The following is a 21,740-nucleotide window of genomic DNA, read 5'->3' on the forward strand; positions in this document are numbered from 1 at the left end:
CTTGGCCCATTTCCAGATTCTTTAAGCCGGTTTACATCAGGATTCCTTTTACTTGACCCCGAAGACATCCTTAATGATGCCTCTGGTTATTTTGGTCTTTGTGAGCTGTGTCTGCCTGACTGTGCCAGGTCAGAGCTTGAGAGCTCCAGGCTTTTCTCCCAATGATGTTGGAGGGTCCCAAGTGCAGCCCCAAGCTTCTGCCCTTCATATACAGGGACCTCCCGTCTGCCCACTGTACCAAGGCCTCTCAGCCCCCACGGCCAAACCAGCAGTCACGATCCTGGATTCAGGAGACAGACCTGGGTTCTGGTGAATTGGACTCCACCCTTTATCACTGTGCAACATCAGGTAAGTCTCCTAACCTCTCTTAGCCGTAGGTGGCTCTTCCACAAAACGAAGTAGTCAAATGTACATTTGCATGGTTAATACTTCATGACAGCACATTGAAAATGTTGAAAAATCTCTCTCTGGCAATTAAAATTTGCATATCTGTGGGTTTTCATGGTTTCCAATGTGCTTCTTAGTCTCTTAATAATAACAACAGTAACAACAGTAATAGTAACAGCCAGCAATTAGGGAGCACCTGCTCCGCGCCAGGCACACTGCAGATGGTCTTGCATGCACCATCTCATTTAAAATCTTCTGTGCTCGGGACACTCCCGTCTTACTCTGCATCAAAGCCTCTCTCCTTTCCAGGACCCATGGTCTCTGCGTGATCTGATTCTACTCCTCACCTCTCCATCCTCACCTCTGACTTCTCACCCCTCACGCATGCTGCAGCAGCCACACTGACCTTTCTTTGAACACACTGGGAACAGTCCTACCTCAGGCCCTTGGCACCTGCTCTTCTGCCTGCCTGAAAGGCTCTACATCCAGATGGGCAGCTTGCTCATCCCTTCCAGCTCCCAGCTTCTTGGAGAAGCCTTCCCTAGCCATCATAATAAAATACCAACCCACACCTGGCACCTCCTAGCCACACCCCACCCGCCACTGCCTGCTTTACTTTACTTCCCTCTGACATACTGATTTTTTGTTTGTTAGTTTTTGCTTTTGTTTGTTTTGTTTTGTTTTTGAGACAGGTTCTTGCTCCATCACCCAGGCTGTAGTGCCGTGGCATGATCTTGGCTCACTGCAGCCTCAGCCTCTCCAACTCAAGCAATCCTCCCACCTCAGCTTCCAGAGTAGTTGGGACCACAGGCGCACACCACCACACACAGCTAATTTTTTAAATAATTTTTTGTACAAACGGAGCCTTGCTGTGTTACCCAGGTTGGTCTCAAAACTGCTGGGCTCAAGCAATCCTCCCACCTCCACCTCCCAAGTGCTGGGATGATGGGGGTGAGCCTCCATGCCCAGCCCACGTACTGTTTAACAGGTTTGTTGGCTAGAGTTTGCCTCTCTCCCTGCTAGACCATACGTTCCTCAAGGGCAGAGGATTTGGTCTGTTTTATTCACCGCCAACAGCCCAGAGCCAGAAAGAATGCCTGTCGTATAATAAATGTTCAGTGAATGTTTGTTGAATAAATGAACAATATATATGCCCCTATAGGATAAATGCCAGTGTTATTCCCATTTTTCAGCTGCGACGCAAGAGCTCAAGAAGTGAACTGGCTCCCATTTGCACGGCAGAAGGAGCCGTGGCGGGACTCTGATGTGGAGTCAGCCTCGAGCTGCAGGGCCTTGAGCTGCAGAGCCAGGACTCTGCACAGCACCTGCCTTGGCCCTTTTAAGGTCTCTGCTTCTGGATCTGCCAGGTAAGGCCTGATGCTGGGCCAGATGCCAGAGGGCCCTTCCTGTTGGCATCTCTGCAAAGCCTCATGTGTTGTCTGATGGCAACATAGTACTGGGAGAGCCCTGGAGGCCTGGAGCAGGACCAAGGAACAGTCAAGTGGACAAAGGCCTTTCTGAGGAGGAAGCAGGTGACAGGAGGGAGTCCCGAGTGGCAGGACCAGCCCTGGGAAGGACAGTGTCCTTCACAGCTCAGAGGTCAGAGTTGAATCAGGCCCACAAACCCTCCCTGAGCCTCTTCTCTGGGCTCCTCATGGATAGGCCTAAGAGCCAGGGGTGATTCAGACTTAGGTATTAAAGTGGGGGACAGACGCAGGAGGGTCCTTCAAAGGGGGCTATTTTAACTTTTATTTATTCATTTACTTACTTGCTTACTTACTTATTTGAGGCAGAGTCTCACTCTGTTGCCCATGCTGGAGTGCAATGGTGCAATCTCAGCTCACTGCAACCTCCGCCTCCCAGGTTCAAGTGATTCTCCTGCCTCAGCCTCCCGAGTAGCTGGGATTACAGGCACCTGCCACCATGCCCGGCTAATTTTTGTATTTTTAGTAGAGAAGGGGTTTCACCATGTTAGCCAGGCTGGTCTCGAACTCCTGACCTCAAGTGATCCATCTGCCTGGGCCTCCCAAAGTGCTGGGATTACAGGCGTGAGCCACCGCACCCAGCTGCTATTTTTATTTCATTTCAGCCCTATTCTGATCCTTCTTGGGGATAATGTCTCCCCATTTCATAGATGGGGAAATACAAACTCAAATTGGTGAAGGAATTGTCCCAAGGTCATTTGGCTAGAAAGAAGCATATCGAGGTGGATGACAATGATAATAATAATGTGACTCCCGAGTAGCTGGGACTACAGGCACCTGCCACCACGCCCGGCTAATTTTTTGTATTTTTAGTACAGATGGGGTTTCACCGTGTTAGCCAAGATGGTCTCAATCTCCTGACCTCGTGACCCGCCTGCCTCGGCCTCCCAAAGTGCTGGGATTACAGGCGTGAGCCATTGTGCCCAGCCCCTAGTTCTTTCTTATTCTCTTATTCTGAGTGTCCCTTTTCACAGCATCTTATTCTTCTTATATGAATGCAATATATTTTATTTCTCTGAAGCTTCCTTATTTTCTCGAAGACTTTTGTTTCTCCCTACCTGGCTCTGTTTTTTTGGAGTTTTTTTCCTCTCTTGGTTTCGGTCTTTGACTTTCGTTTTACAAGCTACCCTCAAGGGTTCAGTGACCCTCCATTGCACGTTCATATTGAAGAGCAGGGAACTGAAAAAGATACTGGGAAATGAAGACCCTTGGAAGCTCCACGTCTGTGGCAGGACGTGTGGACAGGTGAGGCTTGTTGGGATCTGGCTGTCCTTGTAAGATCCCAAAGCCAGCATCGGAAGTGTCGTATGAGAGGACCCCTCTGGCCTCCTGACTGCAGAGAAAGCAGGCTATCAGCTTCCAGGAACCAAGCAGGGGGATGGGGCCAGGGGCGTCTCCCTGACAGGCATGTGGCCTTTCCCTTCACTCCTTGTTTCAGGACTAACCCACCCCAATTCACTTTGCTGTCCTCAAACTCTAAGCCTCCAGCACAGGTTTTATTTGGATAGTATATTTATGATGGGTGTTGATAAAGATTGGAGGGTAAATGGCCTCCCAACTTACTCCTTGGCACCCCTCGGATGCCAGGTGGTAGGGTATGAAAATGAACCAGACCTGCTGGTTGAAGACCTGCTAATTATTGAGCAACTACTATGTGCCAGGCGCTGGATCTAAATCAGGGTTTTGCCATGCAATGAACATCTGAGCATGTCTGGAGACATTTCCAGTGTTACAAATCGCTGTAGGGGTGGGTACTACTGGCATCTAGTGGGTAGAGGCCAGGGATGCTGCTAAACGTCCTAAAGTGCACAGTGCAGCCTCCCATACCAGGCTCTGAACGTCAATAGAGCCGAGGTCAAGAAACCCTGCTCTAGAAAGATGAAAGACACATTCCCTGACTTCACAGGACAGGAGTCAAGAATTTCTGGTTCCAGCCGGGCACACTGGCTCACGCCCATAATCCCAGCACTTTGGGAGGCTGAGGTGGGCAGATCGTTTGAGGTCAGGAGTTCAAGACCAGCCTGGTCAACATGATGAAACCCCATCTCTACTAAAAATGCCCCCCGAAAGCCAAAAATATTAGCTGGGTGTGGTGGCACATGCCTGTAATCCCAACTACTTGGGAGGCTGAGGCAGGAGAATCACTTGAACCTGGGAGATGGAGGTGGCAGTGAGCCGAGATCATGCCATGAACTCCAGCCTGGGTGACAGAGCGAGACTCTGCTGAGAGAGAGAGAGAGAGAGAAGAAAGGAAGAAGAAGAAGAAGGAGGAGGAGGAGGAGGAGGAGGAGGGGGGAGGGGGAGGGAGAGAAGAAGAAGAAAAGAAGAAGAGAAGGAAGGAAGAGAAGAGAAAGGAAAGAAAGAAAGAAAAAACAAAGAAAGAAAAAAGAAAGAAAAGAGAAAGAAAAAAAGAAAGACCCTGCTCTAGCAAGATGAAAGACACATTCCCTGGCTTCATAGGAAAGGGGCAAATAATTTCTAGTTCTGGCCAGGCACAGTGGCTCACACCTGTAATCCCAGCACTTTGGGAGGATGAGGTGGGAGGATGCCTTGAACCCAGGAGTCTGAGACCAGCCTGGGCAACATATCAAGACCCTGTCTCTACCAAAAAAAGAAGAGATAAGAAAAGAGAAAAAAAATAATTTCTAGATCCTCAGCATCTGCTATGTTCCAGGGGCAGGAGGAAGCTCTGTCTTCACTTTGACAGCAAGCCTGTAGCCTAGGCATTCTCAGCTCGCTTTGCTGGAGGGGGCATTTGAGGCCTGGCCAGCTTAGCCAGCCTACAAGGAGTGTCACTGGGGTGAAAACAGCCAGCGGGGACCAGTCTGCTTGTGGCCCGCCAGGTGCCTGGGATGGGGAAGCAGCAAATGCCCACCTTCCTGCCCAACCCCCTCCTCCCTCTTCATGGGGGGAACTGGGGGTGGCAGCGGCTGCCGGGTGTGAGCGGGCTCAGGCCTGTGGCCCTGCCTGACGTTGGTCCCCATCAAGCCATGTGACGAGACCAGGCCACAAGAAAGAGGTTTCAACAAGCGTTATCGTTTCCTGGAACTCCAACTCGGCGACTTCCCCGAAGACCGGCTGTGCCTGGCGGGCGGGCTGCGCACAGCGGGGACAAGGCTGCCCCCTTCCTCCTCCGCTGCCTCCGCGGCCGCGTCTATCTCAGTCTGACTACCTGGAAGCAGCACTCCACCCTCCAGCCCAGCGGCCCTCGGCTTGGCTGCCAGGTCACCGGCAACCCCGGGAGCGGTGGGGCAGGGGCTGCTCCACCAGCCTCTGTGATGTTCAGGCCGGGCTGCACCAGCCCGGGACCCCTAGGTGCCCAGAAACCCACTTCCTCTTGTTTCTGCCCCTGAACAAGCTTCTCAGGGCAGCTGACAATCAGACTTAGCACAGATGTGCCTCAATGTTGCTCTCAGAGAAATGGACACAAGGCTAGATGCAGTAGCTCACACCTGTAATCCTAGCACTTTGGGAGGCCGAGGTGGGCGGATCGTTTGAGGTCAGGAGTTCGAGACCAGCCTGGCCAACATGGTGAAATCCCGTCTGTACTAAAAACACAAAAATTAGCCAGGCGTGGTGGTGGGCGCCTGTAATCCCAGTTACTCAGGAGGTTGAGGCACAAGAATCACTTGAACCCAGGAGGCAGAGGTTGCAGTGAGCTAAGAGTGAACCACTGCACTCCAGCCTGGACAATAGAGTGAGATTCCATCTAAAAAAAAAAAAGAAGAAAGAAAAAGAAAAGAAAGAAAAGAAATGGAAACAAATCTCCCACCCCATTCATCCTGCCCACCAGACAGGGGCCTCTCTGGATCCAGGCAGATAGTTTCTGTTTCTGGCTGGCTGGGCCCTAGAAATCCAGAGAAGGGGCTAAAACCTCACTTTGGTGGAGGTGGGGTGGCTCAGAACTCAGATTCTTGGGTACCACCATCTCAGTGATGACTCTGGGATAAGTCACTTCCTCAGTTCCCCAGTTCACAGAAACCCCAGTTGTAAATATAGACCTGGCCACAATGGGGCGGGGTGGTGGGCCCGGGGGCAGAGTGAGATGGGGAGTGAGGAGGAAGAACCAAGGAAAAAATCTGATTCCTCTGAAAAGGCAGAAGCCTCCAGGCCAATGGGGTTTTCTTAATCTGCTTTTGGGAAGGAAAGACTGTCAGGCTTTTGGTCCCTCTGGGCCTCAGTTTCCTCTTCTATAAAATGAAAATGATATTAGCTTGAGCCATATGAAATTGGCAACACTCTTGTGGTTTCGACCTCCAAAACCAGCAATTTCATATGATGCTCTAACACGACTTATCTGGAAAACTGCAGACTGAGATGAGATCCTGCAAAGTGCTTAGCAGAGTGATTGCATATAATAGGTGCTCAATAAACAATACGCCTTATGTTGTAATACTTTTTCAAATAAAAATATTATTTTTTTGTAGAGACAGGCGTCTCACTAGGTTGCCTAGGCTGGTCTTGAACTCCCGGGCTCAAGCGATCCTCCTGCCTTGGCCTCCCAAAGTGGGATTACAGATGTGAGCCACTGCACTCGGCCATAATATATATTTTATATCTCTTATATCTCCTATCTAATGATATGTCACCAGTAATAATAATGGCAGTGCTCCTAATTCTTTCACCCATCCTCTCCTTGTCAAACCCACAGCCACTTCCACTTACTGAGCACACTGTGCACCCAGGACACATATAAATGTTCTCCATTCAGTTTTCACCACTTACTGTCACCCACAAGCGTGAGCCTGTGCAGGCATGGTGTCAGAGCTCAGGATTCATGTGTACACAGCATATAAGCCAGCGCGATCTCATTCTGTGTCCCTTCTCATTCTGGCCATCTCACTCCAGAGTGAGACCCACTCTCTCCTCATTTGGCGCATGCTTGCTGAGGATGGCCCTATTGCTACATTAACTTGTGCAAGCCACACCACGCTCATGGTTAATCTTGAGTTTATATCCTACCATAGTGTTAAGATCAGAAGTTATCCTTGGCCAGGCGTGGTGACTCAAGCCTGTAATCCTAGCACTTTGGGAGGCCGAGGCGGGCAGGTCACTTGTGGTCAGGAGTTCAAGACCAGCCTGACCAACATGGCGAAACCCTGTCTCTACTAAAGACACAAAAAATTAGCTGGGCGTGGTGTAATCCCAGTTACAGATTGAGGCACGAGAATCACTTGAACCTGGGAGGCAGAGGTTGCAGTGAGCCGAGATGGCGCCACTATACTCCAGCCTGGGCAACAGAGCGAGACTCTGTCTCAAAAAAAAAAGTCACCTTCTATTTCAGCAATTGATATTTTTAAGCCAAATGTAGGATATTTGTGTCTTCAATTTCATCTTTGTACCCACTCAGTGTCCCAGTCCAGGGTTTGTTTGGGATCTGGCTCTGTTGCCCAGTGAATTCATTGTCCTTGCAATAAGCAGGTTGTCTGGCTTCTAATGAAGGAATCCAGGAAGAAGGAAGGAAGAGCGTAAGCTGAGGCCAGAGCCCTGTGGCATACCACGTAAGACCGCTCAGCCAGCTGTCACATGTGTGTGCAAGCGTGTGGTGTGTGTGTGTAGTTAATAATTTACAGAGTTGGCCGCCAGGTGCAGTGACTCATGCCTATAATCCCAACACTTTGGGAGGCTGATGCAGGATTACTTGGGGCCAGGAGTTTGAGACCAGCCTAGGCAACACAGACTCCGTCTCTACAAAAACAAAACAAAACAAAACAAAACAAAATTAGCCAGGTGTGGTAGCACAGTCTATATAATCCCAGCTACTTGGGAGGCTGAGGCTGGAGGATTGCTTGAGTCCAGGAGTTTAAGGCTGCAGTGAGCTAGGATCATGCCGCTGCACTCCAGTGCTGGCAACAGGGCAAGACCCCGGCTTAAAAAAAAAAAAAAAAAAAAAGTAAAACACATTTATAAAGTTTCCAACCTGGATATTAATGCTTCTGTCTGGCTTTAAACCTCACTGAAGGGCCGGGCGCAGTAGCTCATGCCTGTAAGCTCAGCACTTTGGGAGGCCGAGGCAGGCGGATCACGAGGTCAGCAGTTCGAGACCAGCCTGACCAATATGGTGAAAACCCGTCTCTACTAAAAATACAAAAATTAGCTGGACATGATGGCACATGCCTGTAATCCCAGCTACTCAGGAGGCTGAGGCACGAGAATCACTTGAACCCAGGAGGCGGAGGTTGCAGCAGTGAGCCGAGATCACACCACTGCACTCCAGCTTGGGGACAAGACTGAAACTCTGTCTCAAATAAATAAATAAATAAATAAAAACACAACTCATTGAAGGCTAATTTTGGCCTTGCCACATGTTAGCTGTTTGACCTTGAGCAAGTTGTTTCACCTCTCCGAGCCTCAGTTTTCTCATCTGAGAAATGGAGATTGTAACAGTTTTCCCCCTATGGGGTGGTAGAAAGGATGACTGAGACGGTGTACATGGCGCTTCCAGCAGTGCCTGGTGTGCCATCGCAGTTTGAGCCAGAGCCATGGAGCGTCTCTGCACCAGATGGATCCTGAAAAGTTGAACAACAGCACGTCTCCAGGGCCAGCAATTTGGCAGAGGCAGGAGGGAGGCAAGGCTGTCCCTCAGGGACTGGAGTGCCAGGCCTCCATGCAGGCTCCCTAGGAGGCCAGTCTCCCTCCTCTCACAACACAGCCTCAAAGCCTTGGTTGTGTCTAGTTTCACAGGGACTGACCAGCAGCCCCTTCCCACTTGGCCCAGGGCTTTAGGGCTCCCAGCCAGAGTGACTTCCCCAGTCTAAGCCTCAGTTTTCCCATCCATGAAAAGGGAACAAACCCGCAGTGGACGGTTAGGAGCACTTGGTGAAGGAAACCACATCCCAAGGTCAACACTGGGTCCGTTCCCCATTCTGGCTGGGCCTGGGCTTCCTTACTGCCCTGATGGGGATGACAGCTCCTCCCTAGCTAGTCAATGACCTAGAAGGATGCTCATGAAATGCTAAGTGGAAAAAAAGTGTGTTGCAATATGGTTCATAAGAAATGGTGTCTTTTCTTTTCTAAAGAGAGAATAGGCTGGATGCAGTGGCTCACTCCTGTAATCCCTACAATTTGGGAGGCCAAAGCAGGAAGATCACTTGAGGCCAGGAGTTTGAGACCAACCTGGGCAACATAGTGAGACCTCTGTATCCATAAAAAATTTTTAAAAATTAGCCAGATGTGGTGGCACGTGCCTGTAGTCACAGCTACTCTGAGACTGAGGTGGAAGGATCACTTGAACCCAAGGAATTTGAGGCTGCAGTGAACCGTGATCACACCACTGCACTTCAACTTGGGTGACAGAGCAAGACCCTGTCTCAAAAAAAGAGAAAGAAAAAACTATATATGTGTGTGTATCTGCAGAAATCAGGTTAGAAATACACACATTACACACACACATACATATGTGTGTGTATATATATATAATTTATTTAATACTAACGTTATCGGTAGGTTCTTTTAACATTTTTTGAAACAAATGTGGAAATTAAAAAATAACATGGGCTGGTGGGGAATGTTAATGAGGGGGAGGCTGTGCACGTGGGGGCAGGGAGAACACGGGAACACTATGTACTTTCCACTCCATTTTGATGTAAACCTAAAACTGCTCTAATAAATACTAAGTTATTAAAAGCAACCATGAGGCCAGGCGCAGTGGCTGATGCCTGTAATCCCAGCACTTTGGGAGGCCAAGGCAGGTGCATCACTTGAGGTCAGGAGTTCCAGACCATCCTGGCCAACATAGTGAAACCCCATCTCTACAAAAAATACAAAAATTACCTGGACGTGGTGGTACACGCCTGTAATCCCAGCTCCTCGGGAGGCTGAGGCAGGAGAATCGCTTGAACCTGGAAGGCACAGGTTGCAGTGAGCCGAGATCGTGCCAGAGCACTCCAGCCTGGGTGACAGAGAGACTCCATTTCAAAACTAACTAGCTAAATAAAGCAACCACAAATCAGGGGGTGTGAAAGTGTAGAAGCCCTGCGTTCCACTTGCTCTCCCTCAAGCTTTCCTCGACCACAGACATCAGCAAGTGACGGGGGCCACTGTCGGCACCAGCTCCTGGCAAAACTGGTCTTAGCTCTTTCACACTGGAAGATCATTGTGTCTCTTCTTATGACATGTGGCTCCATTTCACTTCATTCCAGCCAAACCTGACCTCTGACCCATGCTGTTCTCCAGACTCCAGTTACCCAGGACTCTGGGTTGTAAGTGACAGAAACAAAACTCAGGCAGCATAAGTGAAAAAGGAAATGTGGCACATGGAACAAGGACATCAAGGTGGACTTCAGGCATGGCTGGATGCAGGCCATCACACAATGCATCAGGGCTCTGTCTCGTGTCTTTCTCATCAGCTCTCTTGATACAGTGGGCACATTGGCTAAATTAGGGCCAATGTGCTAAATTGGCTACATTAGGGCCAATTCTGTTAGTTTCAGCTGAAAAGGGAGGTGTCTGATTGGTCCAGCTTAGGTCATGTCCCTACCCTGAATTGGGGCATGGGGAACTCTGATTGGCCAGGTCTGGTCCACACCCATCTCTGGCCAGGGCGCTGTGATTGACAGCTCCTTCAGGACCATAGAGCATGCGGGCCAGACAGTTCCCTGAGAGCAAAGCTCTGGCTCACAGTACGCCACACGTGATTTCTGCTTTCCGGCCCTCCAGCTCCTTAGAATGTGGGACAGAGACCATCGGCTCAGGTCTGTGTTCCTAGGGCTGGGACGCCTCATATAGTGGAAAGAGGAGGGACTTTGGGCTCCAACAGACCTGGGTGTGAATCCAAGCGCCGCAGGTCACTTTACCTCTCTAAGCCTTATTTTCGCTCCCAAACATGTCTCCCTACAGGATGGTGCCAAGGATTTAAGTTAGTCCCTAAGGGTAGAGTGGGAACCTAGGCCCTGGTCCGGACCTGACAGCCACGATGGGGATCGGGGCACTGCCTGTATCTCACGTGAGAAAAGTTTGGATCTCCACTCAGGCTGTGCAGTCTTGGGCAGATAACACTTCTGTAAACCTCAGTTTCTTCCCTTGCAAAAAATAGAGAAACATGCTATCTTAGTCTGTTTTCTTTTTTTTTTTTTTTTCTGAGATGGATTCTCCCTCTGTCACCCAGGCTGGAGTGCAGTGGCACGATCTTGGCTCATAGCGACCTCTGCCTCCTGGGTTCAAGCAACTTCTCGCCTCAGCCTCTTGAGTAGCTGGGATTACAGGTGCCTGCCACCATGCCCTGCTAATTTTCGTATTTTTGTAGAGATGGGGTTTCACCATGTTGGCCAGGCTGTTCTCGAACTCCTGACCTCAGGTGGTCTGCCTGCCTCAGCCTCCCAAAGTGCTGGGATTACAGGTGTGAGCCACTGTGCCTGGCCCTTAGTTCATTTTCTGTTGCATATCACACAATACCTGAAACTGGGTAATTTATAAAGAAAGGTTATGGAGGCTGAGAAGTCCAAGGTCAAGGACTGCATTTGGTGAGGGCCTTCTTGCTGGTGGGGACTCAGTGCAGAGTCCCAAGGTGGCACAGGGCATCCCATGGTGAGTGGGCTGAGTGTGTTTTTTCACATCTCTCTCCCTCTTCTCATAAAGCCACCAGGGCCACACCCATGATAACCCATTCATCTATTACTCATTCATCCATTAATCCATGGGTCTCTCTTGACCCAGTCACCTCTTAAAGGTCCCACCTGTCAATACTGCCACACTGGGGATTCAGTTTCAACATGAGTTTTGGAGGGGACAAATATTCAAACCATAGCACATGACTACTACAGGGACAGTTATTCTGATGATGGCAGATAACACGGGCCCATTGCTAGAGATCACACCTCCAGGCCTTTGCTGATGCTGTTCCTGCTGCCTGAGATGTCTTTCCTGAAGCTTCTGGGGGAAACTCCTTGCCACCCATGTTTGGAGACTCAGACAGCAACTCCTCCAGGGAGCCTCCCCTGATTTCACATCTCTTATCATCCTCCTCACAATTCCTGGGCCTGATTAGCCATGCTCCTGCTGAGGCCTGGGTCAGGTAGTATTGAAGCCATGTCTGAGTCCGTTTTTTTGTTTGTTTGTTCGGTTGTTTGGTTGGTTGTCTGTTTGTTTGTTTGTTTGTTTGTTTTGAGACAGTGTCTCGCTCTGTCACCCAGGCTGGAGTGCAGTGGCGCAATCTCGGCTCACTGCAACCTCTGCCTCCTGGGTTCAAGTGGTTCTTCTTCCTCTGCCTCCTGAGTAACTGGGATTACAGGCTCCCGCCACCATACCTGGCTAATTTTTGCATTTTTAGTAGAGATGGGGTTTCACTGTGTTGGCCAGTCTGGTCTCTGACCTCAAATGATCTGCCCACCTTGGCCTCCCAAAGTGCTGGGATTACGGGTATGAGCCAGCACCTATATCCTTTTTATCCTAACTGTGAATGGCTCAGATTCCTCTGCCTGCTCTGTGCCTGGCATGCAGAAGGCACTGAATCAACGTTTGCAGGATCAGCAGATGCCCTCTAAGCTTTCTGGGGGTCACCCAACTCCAGCACAGGCCTCTGATGTTGGCTTTGCTGGCAACATGACACCTTCCCAGAGGAGGGGGCCTTTGGGCAGGAGAGGAAGTCCAGGCTGCACTTGGAAGCCCAGGTGGCTGATTTCTAAGAAACCAGTTGAGGGACAGGAAGGCTGGGGAAAGGATGATTGGGACGGCTTTTACTTTCAGTTTTCTGGAGCTGGAGCAAAGCAGGTGCCCAGGGTTCTCGGTGGGAAGGGGAGGGTGGCGCAGTCACAGCCTCTTAGAGTCAAAAATAGCCACCACTTCGGGACATAGACCAGGCCTGGAGCCCAGAGTGGCTCCGCTTGGCCCCAGCAACACAGGCATGAGGGTGGGTGCAGTGAACAGCTGTCACTGGGGGCTCCCAGGCAGGATACAGCATCTGAAAGCCTGCGTCCTCGCTCCTGGTCCCTGGCTCATCCATTTGTCCTTTATTTATTTATTTGCTTATTTACTGAGACATGATCTTGCTCTGTTGCCCAGGCTGGAGTGCAGTGGCACAATCAGCTCACTGCAGCCTCGACCTCCCAGGTCAGTCAATCCTCCTGCCTCAGCCTCCCAAGTAGCTGGGACCACAGACATGCACCACCACGCCTGGTTAATTTTTGTATTTTTTGTACAAATGAGAGACTCACTATGTTGCCCAGGCTGGTCTCAAATTCCTGGGCTCAAGCCATCCTCCTGCCTCAGCCTCCCAAATTGTTGGGATGACAGGTGTGAGCCACTGCAACCGGCCTCACCATTTATTTTATACATGCCTTAGATTATTCATTCCTTTACTCGCTCATTCATTCATCCATGTCTCCTTTCTGTTGTCCTTAGGTTCTCTCCCTGTTTTCTCTTGTCTTGTTTCCCTTCTCATTTTTCCCTCGCCTCCCCTTCTCTCCTCTCCCTCTCTGCCCCTCCATCTGTGTGTGTTGCTCCTTCTCTCTCCATCCTTTCTGGGTGGCTCCATCCGTTTCTCCCTCATCTCCCCAACTCTCTCTATCTCTCTGCCTCCTTTCCCCCAATATGCCTCTCTTACTTTCTTTTCTTTGTTCAGCATTCCTCAAACTGCCTCGTTCACTTAAGACAATGTTTTTGTTATTGTTGTATTTTTGTTATTTGTTATTTTGTTATTGTTGTCTCACTCTGTCACCCCAGGCTGGAGTGCAGTGGTGTGATCACAGCTCACTGTAGCCTTGACCTCCTAGGCTCAAGTGATCCTCCCACCTCAGCCTCCTGGGTATTGGGACTACAGATATTCACCACCAGGCCCAGCTAATTTTTGTATTTTTTGTAGAGATGGGGTTTTGCCATGTTGCCTAGGCTGGTCTTGAACTTCTGGGCTCAAGCAATCCACCTGTCTTGGCATCCCAAACTGCTGGGATTACAGGTGTCAGCTACCGTGCCCAAAAACAATTTTTCACCATATCGTTCTAAACAGATGTTCCCCTGAACATTAAAGCAATCTAAATGTCTACTTTAGTGTTGTCTCAGGGAATAATAACCATAACATCTAAGGTTTTATGAGATACATTTTTCCCTAATACACACTGAAATCAATACAACCATTAAGAGAATGTTTGCAGCCAGGTGTGGTGGCTCACCACTGTAATCCTGGCACTTTGGAAGGCTGAGGCAGGTGGATTGCTTGAGCCCAGGAGTTCGAGACCAGCCTGGGCAACATAGGAAGATTCTGTCTCTATTTTTTTTTAAAGGGGGTGGGGGATGAAGAGATGAAGACTGAGCGGTTGTGGCTGCATTGCCGACCTCAAGCAGCAGTTGGCTTCTCCACGTAGAACCCGGGAGTAGGAGACTCAGAATTGAATCTCTTCTCCCTGCCCGCTCCTGTGAGACTTTTTTGATCTTCAGCTACATTTTCGGCTTTGTGAGAAATCTTATCATCAAACACAATGGCCAGCAATGTTACCAACAAGAGAGATCCTTGCTCCATGAACGCGTGTTCGTTGGGAATCTCAACACTCTTGTGGTCAAGAAATCTGATGTGGAGGCAATCTTTTAGAAGTATGGCAAAATTGTGGGCTGCACTGTTCTTAAGGGCTTTGTTTTCATTCAATATGTTAATGAGAGAAATGCCCGGGCTGCTGTAGCAGCAGCAGATGGCAGAATAATCGCTGGCCAGGTTTTAGATAGTAACCTGGCTGCAGAGCCAAAAGTGAACCGAGGAAAAGCAGGTATGAAATGATCAGCAGTGGAGACGTACGGGTCAGAAACAGAACACCCTTCTCCATTCCTCTACTCAGCTCCTCTTTTGACTTGGACTATGACTTTCAACGGGATTATGATAGGATGCACAGTTACCCAGCACGTGTAACTCCTCCTCCTCCTATTGCTCGGGCTGTAGTGCCCTTGAAACATCAGCGTGTATCAGGAAACACCTCACAAAGGGGCAAAAGTGGCTTTAATTCTAAGAGTGGACAGCGGGGATCTTCCAAGTCTGGAAAGTTGAAAGGAGATGACCTTCAGGCCATTAAGCAGGAGTTGACCCAGATAAAACAAAAAGTGGATTCTCTCCTGGAAGACCCGGAAAAAATGGAAAAGAAACAGAGCAAACAAGCAGTAGAGATGAAGAATGGTAAGTCAGAAGAGAAGCAGAGCAGCAGCTCACATGAGACTCATGTGAAGATAGAGTCTGAAGGTGGTGCAGATGACTCTGCTGAGGAGAGGGACCTACTGGATGATGAGGATAATGAAGATTGGGGGATGACCAGCTGGAGTTGATCAAGGATGATGAAAAAGAGGCTGAGGAAGGAGAGGATGACAGAGACAGCACCAATGGTGAAGATCACTCTTAAGCACATGGTGGGCTTAGAAATCTGATCCCATTATTTCTTTACCTGGGTGCTTGTCTAAGATCAAATGCTTCACCAGACCCTCTCCTCTAGTATCTTCAGCACATGCTCACTGTCCTCCTCACCCTTGTCCTTCCCATATTCATTAATTCATATTACCCTGCGCCTAGTCCCATTTTCACTTCCTTTGACACTCCTAGTAGTTTTGTTAAGTCTTACCTTGTAATTTTTGCTTTTAATTTTGATATCTCTTTATGACTTTAACAGTAAAAAGGATGTATGGTGTTACCAACTGCTTCCAAAATAATATCTTGTCATGCAGGGAGTACAGTTCTTTTCATTCATACATAAGTTCAGTAGTTGCTTTCCTAACTTCAAAGGCAATCTCACTGAGTTGAGCCCCTCCTGAAAGCAGCTTTGAGTTCGAAGTATGTGTGTTACACCCCTACATTAGTGTGCTGTGTAACAATGCACAATGTAACAAATGTACAAATGTAACAATGTATTTTTGTGAATGAGAGTTGGCATGCATAACAATGAACAGTGTACAAATGCAAATGTAACAATGTATTTTTGTGAATGAGAGTTGGCATGTCAAATGTAGCCTCTAGAAAAATAATTAGTGTTATAGTCTGAAGATTTGTTTTCTAGGCCAGGCGCCGTGGCTCACGTCTGTAATCCCAGCACTTTGAGAGGCCGAGGCAGGCGGATCACGAGGTCAGGAGATCGAGACCATCCTGGCTAACACAGTGAAACCCGTCTCTACTAAAAAATACAAAAAAAAAAAAAAAAAATTAGCCGGGCATGGTGGCGGGCGCTTGTAGTCCCAGCTACTTGGGAGGCTGAGGCAGGAGAATGGCGTGAACCCAGGAGGCGGAGCTCGCAGTGAGCTGAGATCGTGTCACTGCACTCCAGCCTGGGCAACAGAGCGAGACTCCATCTCAAAAAAAAAAAAAGATTTGTTTTCTAAAGTTGATACTGTGGGTTATTTTTGTGAACAGCCTGATATTTGGGACCTTTTTTCCTCAAAACAAACAAGTCTTTATTAAACCAGGAATTTGGAGGAAAAAAAAGAAAGAAAATGTTCACCAGTTTTATGCCTGACACATACTGGGGCAGGACACCATACCTGCACTTAGGGAGGGGCTGGGTTAGTGTCTCCTTCACCCCCGTGTCCTGGTTCCTCCTTTCCTCCACTGCATTTTTTTTTTTTTCTCTCTTTTTGAGATGGAGTCTTGCTCTGACACCCAGGCTGGAGTGCAGTGGTGCAATCTTAACTCACTGCAAACTCCGCCTCCTGGGTTCAAGTGATTCTCCTGCCTCAGCCTCCAGAGTAGATGGGATTACTGGCACACACCACCACACCTGGCTAATTATTGTATTTTTAGTAGAGACGGGGTTTCGCCATGTTGCCCAGGCTGGTCTCAAACTCCAGACCTAAAGTGATCCACCCGCCTCAGCCTCCCAAAGTGCCGGGATTACAGGTGTGAGCCATCGTGCCCCACCCCATTTACATCCTTGTCTCCATTGCTCCTTGGTTACTTAGCCCATTATCTGCACTCGGTGTGGGACTGGTGTCTGACCTCTAGATACATTTCTGTTTTGTTTTTTTTGTTTGTTTTTTGTTTTCCTAGAGAACTTTCTTTGTACCAGGCATGCTTCTAAGCACTTTATGAAGTTCATGCATTTACACCCCCTTAACAGTCCTGGGAGATAGTGATGGTGATAATTCATGCTTAACAAATGGGGAAACTGAGGCACAAAGTGGTTTAATCAGTGATTAAGTAAACTTGCTTATGTTACAGAGGTTAAACTCTCTCACAGAGAGGTCCCTGCCCTCTTGGCACTCAATCTGTAAGACAGAGCAAACCTCTTGGCAGTCCCTCACGTGGACTTTAGCAGAGGCAGCGGGACCCAGCAGAAAAAGTTAAGGAGAGCTTCCTAGGGGAGATGTTTGCTGAGTTGGGTTTTGAAGGTTGAGTAGGAGTTTGTCAAGTGAAAAGAAAGCAAGGGAAACAGCAAAGGCTTTCCCTGGGGAGCTAGGAAGGCCTAGGAAACCATGAGATATTGGGGTAAATGGGAGCAGATGAGGAATGTGACAGGAATGAGGTGGGGTTGGAAATGTACATTGAAGCCAGATGGCGGGGGGCCTCAAGTTTCACAGGAAAGGGGTCGTATTTGAATATCTAGCAGTTGAGAGCTGCTGGAACACTGTGGAGTCACCTTGTTTGGTTCAAATACTGCTTCTACTACTTTGACTACCTTGAAATCATGGACAAGAAACATAACCTCTCCTGGCCTCAGTTTCCCTGTCTGTAAAATTAGACAATAATAATACCTAACTGGAATGTGCTAGATAAGGGTGAGCTGATAGTAATTTTTATTTGCAGTGGGAGCTAAGTGTATAACTGGGGGTGTAAGGTGATCAAATTTGCAATTTGGGTAATCATACCCAATTCCCTCCTAATGCCTGCAAAGGGAGCTGGGGCCCACATCTCTGGTCCTCAGTTTCCCCATTGTGAATCCAGTGAAGGGGAGCCTGCTTTAAGGCTTGAGTGTGCCTTCCTCCCCTGCCCCCACACCCCTGCCCAGGCTAGACCTGAGATAGTTTCACTTTGACCCAACTTCTGGCAACTGTGGCCTTTCCTGTCAGAAGGCTGGCTACAAGAGGACTTGGCAAAGGTGAGACAAATGGCAGAAATATGCCCAGGGCTGGGCATGCTGGGGGTTTCATTTTCAACAGTACAAGCTGGGGTCAGAGGCAGGGTCCCCTGACTTAGGATCCAGCCTGCCCTGGGAATATCATCCCTTTAGTTGAGCACGTATGCTGGGCTCCACAGTTTATTATCACTTTTTTATTTTTTATTTTTTTTGAGACAGGGTCTCACTCTGTCACTCAGGCTGGAGTGCAGTGGCATGACCTTGGCTCACCACAACCTCCACCTTTCACGTTCAAGCGATTCTTGTGCCTCAGCCTCTGGAATAGCTAGGACTACAGGTGAATGCCACCACACCCAGCTAATTTTTTTGGGGGGGGAGGGGGTGGGTAGAGATGGGTTTTCAACCCTGTTGCCCAAGCTGGTCTCAAACTCCTGAGCTCAAGCAATCCGCCTGCCTTGGCCTCCCAAAGTGCTGGGATTACAGGCATAAGCCACCTCGCCGGGCCTATTATCACTTTCTTTTAATCCTTCACACGCTGTGAGCTCTGGATGCCCATGCCATTTCACAAGTGAGGAAACTGAGGCCCAGCATCAGTGAAGGGGCTACTTGTCAATAACACACAGCTGGCAGTGTTTCTCCAGGAGTGGGACGAGTGCCCTGGAGGGTCTCTGGGTGGGGCTTTTAGGTGAAACATGGACATTTTTATAAAACATCGAGGCCCCTCCTCCTCTGTGAAACCGTGATTTCATATTTTCATCCTCTTGTAGTCTTTCTGCTTAAGTCAAAAAGAAAGTCTCATATTGGTGCTATTGTGTCATAAACACCTCTCCAATGCTTGCTAATACTCCCCCTTCTCCTTCTCCTTTTTTTTTTTTTTTGCCCGACAGAGTCTCACTCTGTCACCCAGGCTGGAGTGCAATGGCACGATCGTGGCTCACTGCAACCTCTCCCTCCCAGGTTCAAGCAATTCTCCCGCCTCAACCTCCCGAATAGCTGGGATTACAGGTACCTGCCATCATGCCGGGCTAATTTTTGTATTTTTGTAGAAATGGGGTTTCACCATGTTGGCCAGGGTGGTCTTGAACTCCTGACCTCACATGATCCACCCACCTCAGCCTCCCAAAGTGCTGGGATTACAGGAGTGAACCACCATGCCCGGCCTCTCCTTCTTCTTTTTTTCTTTTCTTTTTCTTTCTTTCTTTCTTTCTTTTTTTTTTTTTTTTTTTGAGACAGAGTCTCGCTCTGTCTCCCATGCTGGAGTGCAGTGGCAATGATCTCGGCTCACTGCAACCTCCACCTCCAAGGTTCAAGTGATTCTCCTGCCTCAGCCTCCCAAGTAACTGGGATTACAGGTGTGCGCCACCATGCCCAGCTAATTTTTGTATTTTTAGTAGAGACAGAGTTTCACCATATTGGCCAGGCTCGTCTCAAACTCCTGACCTCAGGTGATCCGCCCACCTCAGCCTCCCAAAGTGCTGGGATTACAGGCGCAAGCCACTGTGCCCAGCCTCCTTCTTTCTTTTTTTGTCTCTCAACCAAACATGGAGCAGACCTTTTGCTCAGCACACAGCAGTGTCTAGCTAGAACTTACAATTTTTGGATTTCATTTCATTGCTTAAGGGTTACCTCTTTGTTGCGGGTGATTCTACCTTCCATCTATGGTAATAAAACCTTTCCCTTGAAATAAAATTTACTTAAGGAAATCATGTAACTTAATTTGCAGGAAACATTAATTAAATAACAGAACAGCTGGGGACTTGGACAGATCTTGCAAAAAAAAAAAAAAAAAAAAAAAAAAATACAAGTGAAGCTCCAGTGACTGGTGTGACAGCCTCAGCTTAGAGATGAAAACGAAGGCATGGCTATAAAATTAGGCCGCCCGAGATTAGAATCCATGCCCCCCACCAAGGCTCTGCTACCTACCTGCAGTGTGACCCAAGCCCGTTATTTAACCCTGTGCCCCAGTTTCCTCATCTGCAAAATGAAGGTAGTAATAGTCATACCTGATTCATACAGTTCTTGTGAGGATTAATTGGGATACTACGCATGAATTACTTAGAATCATGCCTAGCGTCTAGCAACATGGGTGAGCTGGCAGTCACCGCTGTTATTAGCAAGAAGCAACCTGAGAATGGGACCAGGTGGGTCTGACTTCATGGCTATGCTGATTCAAATCGTCTGCACAGCTAGTGTGATGCAAAATAATAATTATTATTATAGTTATGTCTGGGCGCGGTGGCTCATGCCTGTAACCTCAGCACTTCGGAAGGACAAGGTGGGAGAATCACTGAGGCTGGGATTTCGAGACCAGCCTGGGCAACATAGCAGGACCACCGTCTCCAGTAAAAAATAAAAAATAGCCAGGTGTGGTGTTGCACGCCTGTAGTCCCAGCTACTTGGGACGCTGAGGTAGGAGGATTGCTTGAGCCCAGGATTTTGAGGCTGCAGTGAGCTGTGATTGTGTCATTGCACTCAGCCTGGGCGACAGTGAGACTGTTTTTCGTTTGTTTTTTCGTTTTGAGGCGGAGTCTTGCTCTGCCACCCAGGCTGGAGTGCAGCGGTGCGATCTCGGCTCACTGCAACCTCCGCCCCCCAGGTTTAAGCGAGTCTCCTGCCTCAGCATCCCTAGTCGCTGGGACTACAGGTCCATGCCACCACGCCCGGCTAATTTTTGTATTTTTAGTAGAGACGGGGTTTCACCATGTTGGCCAGGCTGGTGACAAACTCCTGGTCTCAAGTGATCTGCCCACTTCGGCCTCCCAAAGTGCTGGGATTACAGGCGTGAGCCACCGCGCCTAGTCAATGAAACGGTGTTTCAAACAACAGCAACAAACAAACAAACAGCAGCAATGAAAGAATCAAGCAGAGAGAGCTGATTCCAATGACTGGACACACATCACGTATTAAGCACTTTTCAGGCATCCTTTGATTGAACTTCGCCCATGAGGTGGGTAGTTCTTAACCTCATTTCCAGGTAGGAAAAGAGGTTCAAGACCTAAGGTCTATGTGAGGTTGGGTAGGCAGGGGTTGCTGTGGACCGGAATGGAGTGGGAGAACACGTTGGTCTCCGACGACTACAGGGCGTGGGAGAGGGCTCGCTATTGTGGCCTTGACCTGACATGACCTTGGGACATGCCCTTCCTGGGCCTGGGGTCTTCCAAGAGCCCTGAGATCCCGGCAGGCAGGACGTACCACGAGAACTGGGAACCACGTGAAGGCCAGAAGGGCTGCGGAGCCCGCAGTGCTTCCGAGAGGCCGAGAGGAAGCCGAGGGAAGCCGAGTGTGGCCGAGCCGAGCCAAGTCAAGCCGAGCGTGGCCGAGCCACGCCGAGTGGGCCTGCGGCAGCGGTTGGTGGGGAGAGCGGCGCAATGACGACACTGGCGCGGCGCGTGGTGGCCTGTCGAGAGTGCAGGCGCCGTGGGGCGTCAGCTGGACAAAAGCTGACCCGACTTCATTTATCTGCCTCGACCCCGACCCTGGCTGGTAGACAGCACTCCTGATGCACGGGACGAGGGAGCGGCACGAGCAAAGGCCCTGAAACAGGAGGGAGCGCGGTGAGTGCCTTGCCCAGATCCCTGGGCCGTCGTGGGACTTGGGCCTTCTGTGCGCTGCGGGGAGCCATACAGGGCTGCGGCGTGGGATGCCGGACTCGCCCTGGGTGTCGGGGGAAGGAGATGGGGAGGTTGTACTGGGGCCATACAGTCATTGTAGAACCTGTTCCCCCTGAGGGCCGTCTGTCGGGTCCCAGAGCCAGGACCACGGTTGGGACAATTTGAGCGCCCACCTGGGCACCGTTGTCCCTGTGCGAATGTGCTTTGGTGAAAACTGTGCCTCCTTCTCTAGAGGAAACTAGATACCCCCTACCCCCAAATCAGGCCAAGCCCACCATGTTATTCCT

At 49.3% G+C, this 21,740-nt stretch overlaps 1 long non-coding RNA gene and 1 pseudogene across 1 annotated transcript in view; both read left to right on the forward strand.

Moving 5' to 3' along the window:
* The first annotated feature begins 14,090 nt into the window (after positions 1-14,090).
* LOC129527565 (heterogeneous nuclear ribonucleoproteins C1/C2-like) lies at positions 14,091-15,880 on the forward strand (annotated as a pseudogene).
* Positions 15,881-21,288: 5,408 nt separating this feature from the next.
* LOC129527566 (uncharacterized) overlaps positions 21,289-21,740 on the forward strand; it is a 131,392-nt gene continuing 130,940 nt past the window's right edge. Inside the window, exon 1 of the long non-coding RNA XR_010131504.1 lies at positions 21,289-21,396. This is a non-coding gene — a long non-coding RNA (uncharacterized lncRNA). The remainder of the gene's footprint in view (positions 21,397-21,740) is intronic.

This window comes from Gorilla gorilla, chromosome 18, assembly GCF_029281585.2.
Source record: "Gorilla gorilla gorilla isolate KB3781 chromosome 18, NHGRI_mGorGor1-v2.1_pri, whole genome shotgun sequence".
Lineage (NCBI taxonomy): Eukaryota > Metazoa > Chordata > Mammalia > Primates > Hominidae > Gorilla > Gorilla gorilla.